This window comes from Vombatus ursinus, unplaced genomic scaffold (assembly GCF_900497805.2).
Source record: "Vombatus ursinus unplaced genomic scaffold, bare-nosed wombat genome assembly UNPS02014959.1, whole genome shotgun sequence".
NCBI classification, from domain to species: Eukaryota; Metazoa; Chordata; class Mammalia; order Diprotodontia; family Vombatidae; genus Vombatus; species Vombatus ursinus.
Genome location: NW_020954737.1, coordinates 14,819,825 through 14,824,869, shown reverse-complemented (window position 1 = coordinate 14,824,869; position 5,045 = coordinate 14,819,825). Strand labels below are relative to the sequence as shown.

Sequence of the window (5,045 nt, the reverse complement as noted above, 5' to 3'; positions counted from 1 at the left end):
CTATCTATCTATCTATCTATCTATCTATCTATCTATCTATCTATCTACATATATAAACCATAAGGCACTTTAAAAAGATATAATAGAGATCATATTAGTCAGTGGACCTCTGATTATTGATATCAAGTGAGACATAAAAACAGGGAGATATACACATGCCGAAAGTGTCTTCCTTCCCCTGGTATGCAAGACATCCAGTGTAAATTCCGAATAAAAAAAGGATTCCTTACATATGGTGGGGTCTTCCAGATACTATTTGTGAATGATATTGTTTTGACAACAACAAACTCCAAAATATCACACAACTTCCTAAATGAACTTAATAAACATCCTAAAGAGTTCAACATAGTCATCAATACAAGAAAAAAAATAACTGAAAAAAAATTCTTTTTGTCAGCATTATGATAAACAGGCACATGGACAACTCAATATATGCATCTTGCATAGACAATGCAGATGGATAATGAAATGGGCCCAGAATTTAATAGGAGAACAGGCTTCCACTTTTAAGAAATTGTGCAGTGCTTTTAAAAAGGAAAGGATATTCAAATAAGACAAGACTATTCTGTACCCACCAGAAAATGCAGGACAGAATAGAATAATATGTCCCAAAAAGTAATGGAGCTCAGGATGCAATTCATTCAAAAAATAAAAAGGGATAATAAACAAGGGAACTACTTTATGCTCAAAGTAATCTTAGACAATAAACCAATACCAGTGATAAACTTATATACCCCAAACACCTTAGCATCCAAATTCATAAAGGAAATGTTAATTAAAAGAGGACATAGACAATAACACAATGGTGACACGAGATCTCAATATATCTCAGTTTTGGATAAGACTAATAAAAAAGATAAGCAAAAGGGAAACTTTAAAACTTATAATGAAACTAGAGCTAAAAGATATATGGTATCTTCTAAATGAGACTGGAAAAGAATATGCACACTGCACAGCACCACGTGGAAATTTTACAAACAGTGGTCATGTATTAAGATACATAAATACTGCAAACAATGTAATAAGGCAGAAATAGGCAATAATGCAATAAAATAATCATTGGCCTAAGGACCATAAATGGAAGACCTATAACCAAATGAAGACTTAACAATAAATTCTTAAACGGTGAATAGGTCAATGAACATATGACAGAAACAATAATTATGAGAAAGAAAATTATAATTAAGAGACAACATATCAAAATTTCTGGGATGTAGCTAAAGCTGTCCTTAGTGGAAAAACCATATTCTTACAAACATATATTAACCAAAGAAAGGGAAAGAATGATTAATGAACTGAATATGGATTTTTAAAAATTAGAAAGCCAACAAATAAACTTAAAATAAGCTCAGAAGAAATATTAAAAATTGGAAAATAGATAAATTACAAAAAACTCATAAAAATGGTATATAAAACTAAAAGTTGGTTCTTATGAAAAGAACAATAAAAATGACAAACCTTTAGCTTCTCTGCATAAAAAGATGGCAGAAAATCAAATCAACAAAACAGCAAATAAGCAAGGTAAAATCATAACAAAATAGAAATAAAAATAATCAAAACATGTTAAGACTGAAAACAAAATACAGGAATGTCTCTTTATATATTTATTTCATATTTTATTTTTTCTCAATTACATGTACAAACAATTTTTAATATTCATTTTTTTAAATTTTGAGTTCTACACTCTCTTTGCCCTCTTCCCTCCTCCTCATTGTGAAGGCAAGCAATTTCATACAGGTTATACATGTGCAGTTACACAAAATATATTTCCATATTAGTCATGTTGTGAAAGAAAACACAGACCAAAAAGCCAAGAAAAATAAAGTTTAAAAAGTATACTTCAGTGTGCATTCAGACACCATCAGTTCTTTCTCTGGGGATGGATAACATTTTTCATTTTAAGTCCTTCAGAGTTGTCTTGGATCAATGTATTGCTGAGAATAGCTAAGTCATTCACAGCTGATCATCTTACAATATTGATGTTACTTTGTATATAGTACATTTCACTTTGCATCAGCACATGCAAGTCTTTCCAGGCTTTTCTAAGAGGATCTTGCTCATCCTTTCTTACAGTAAAATAATATTCCATCATAATTGTACACTACAACTTGTTCAACTATTCCCCAATTGATGGGCATCCCCTCAATTTCTGATTCTTTGCCACTCCAAAAAGGGCTGCTATAAATAGTTTTGTACATATAGAGCCTTTTACTTTTCATTTTTTTATCTCTTCGGGATATAGACCTAGTAGTGATACTGCTGGATCAAAGGGTATGCACAGCTTTATGGTCCAAATTGCTCTCCAGAAAGGTTGGATCAGTTCACAACTCCACCAACAGTGCATTAGTGTCTCCATTTTCCCATACCCCCTCCAACATTTGTCATTTTACTTTTCTAACATATTAGCTAAACTGATAGAGATAGGCTGGTACCTCAGAGTTGTTTTAATTTGCATTTCTCTAATCAATAGTGATTTAGAGCATTTTTTTCATATGACTACAGACAGCTTTGATTACTTTGTCTGAAAACTGACTCAGTTTTCTATGTTTGAGAAATGAAGTCTTTATCAGAGAAACTCACTGTAAAAACTTTTTTTCACAGTAATGATTACCAACTATGTATTTCCTTCCATCCTATTGTTTATCCTACTCTTTCTCTCCTTTTATTGTCCATTCTCAAGCGTTTTGCTTCTGACTTTTATCTCTCATAAACTGTCCTCCTTTCCTCTCAGCTCTGCCCCCATCCTTCTCTTAGCCCTTTCCCCTCCTACTTTCCTATAGGTAAGCCAGATTTCTACATCCGAATGAGTGTGTATATTATTCCCTCTTTGGGCCAATTCCAATTAGGGAAAGATTCATGTGCTCCCTCCATTTTCCCCATCGCTGTAAAATCTCTTTCAGGCCTCTTTCATGTCATATAATTTATCCCATTCTACCTCTCCCTTTCCCCCTTCTCCCAGTGCATTCTTCTTTTTCATTCCTTAATTTTATTTTTTTTAAGGTAATCATGCCATCACATTCAACTCCCACCTAAAAGGTTATAAATATCATTTTACCAGGTAGGAATATAAACAGTTTAATCTTTTCAAATCCCTTATGATTTCTCTTTCTTGTTTACCTTTTTATTCTTCTTTTGAGTCTTGTATTTGAAAGTCAAATTTTGTATTCAGCTCTAGTCTTTTCATCAGGAATACATATTTCAAGCCCTCCAATCCTTTAATGTAGAACCTGCTAAATTTTGTGTTATCTTGAATGTGGATCCATGATATTTGAATTGTTTCTTTTTGGCTGCTTGCAATATTTTCTCCTTGACTTGGGAGTTCTGGGATTTGGCTATAATACTCCTGGGAGTTTTCATTTAGGGATCTCTTTTCAGAAGGTGATTGGTGGATTCTTTTAATTTCTATTTTACCCTCTGGTTCTAGAATGTCAGTTTTCCTTGATAATTTCTTGAAAGATGATGTCTAAGCTCTTTTTTTTTAATCATGATTTTCAGGTAGTCCAATAATTCTTACATGATTTCTCCTGGATCTATTTTCCAGGTCAGTTGTTTTTCCAATGAGATATTTCAAATTTTCTTATATTTTGTCATTCTTTTGATTTTTGTTTGATTTTCTTGATAGCTCATAAAGTCATTAACTTCTACCTGCCCAATACTAACTTTTAAGGAATTATCTTCTTCAATGAGCTTTTGTATTACCTTTTCCATTTGATCAATTCTACTGTTTAAGGAGTTCTTCAGTGAATTTTTGTATATCTTTTTCCATTTGGCCACTTCTGCTTTTCAAGCATTCTTCTCATTAGATTTTTGTGCCTCTTTTGCTGTTTGACCTGTTCTGTTTTTTAAGGTGCTATTTTCTTCAGTATTTTTTGGCCCTCCTTTACCAAGTTGTTGACTCTTTTTTCATGATTTTCTTGCATCACTCTCATTTCTCTTTTCAATTTTTCCTCTACCACTCTTACTTGATTTTTAAAATCCTTTTTGAGCCTTTCATGGCTTGAGAGTAATTCATACTTTTCTCTGAGGCTTTGGATGAAGGAGTTTTGACTTTGTTGTCTTCTTTTAGGTATGTGTTTTGATCTTCCTTGTCACCATAGTAATTTTCTATGGTCAGAATTTTTTCTGTTGTTTGCTCATTCTACAGACTATGTATTACTTTTAACTATATGCCGAAGTGGGGCTCTGCTTCCTATGTGGAGGGGGCCACTGTCCCAAGCTTGAGGTTTTTGTGCAGCTCTTTTCAGAGGTAATTCTGGGGAACTGTATATTTTTGGTTCTTCCAAGGTGGTTTGATCTAGGGAGAGGTGTGGTTACTACTCTCCTGTACTATGCACTGGTTTTTGAGCAACCACAAGCACTCTTTTCAACCCTGGAACTGTGACCAGGGTCCTTGTTCCCCTGCGGCTGCAAGCTCTGCTATGCTAGTGCTCCTCTTCACACTGGAATGCCACTCAGATCCAAGCATAAGCAATGCAACAGAGTCCTAGCCCTGGTGCCAGCAAAGGGACCCCTGTAAATCCCCTTCCCATCTGTGAGCTGAGAGGTCTCGAAATTGCTACTGTTGTCACTGATTCAGTCATACAGATGATAAGTGGCAGAGAGCCAAAATTCAAAGCCAGGTCCTCTGACTCTAAATCCAACATTCTTTCCACTGTATCCTGCTTTCAGCAAAGCATGTAACAAAATTTCTGATGCTATCATCATATGTAAGAGACAGGGATATGAGTTAGATACTAGTACAATTGATTCAGAACTGGTTAAATGACCAGACCCAGAAGATAGTCACTACTGGGTATATACACTTAGAGGGAGGTTTCTAGTGGAGTGGTCTCTAGGATTTAGCATTTACTTTATCAAACAATCAAAAAACACAGGTGACACATTTGTAAAATGTATAGGGAACACAAAGCTAGGAAAGAAAGTTAACACACTGAGATAACAAAGTCAAGATCCAAAGAAATATTATAAGGTTAAACGAGAGAGAGAGAGAGAGAGAGGGAGAAGGAGAGGGGGAGAGAGAGAGAGAGAGAGAGAGAGAGAGAGAG

At 34.5% G+C, this 5,045-nt stretch overlaps 1 protein-coding gene across 4 annotated transcripts in view; it reads right to left on the bottom strand.

Moving 5' to 3' along the window:
• The window catches only part of ARMC8 (armadillo repeat containing 8), a 129,767-nt gene that overhangs the window by 82,628 nt on the left and 42,094 nt on the right, over positions 1 to 5,045 (bottom strand). The window lies entirely within an intron of this gene.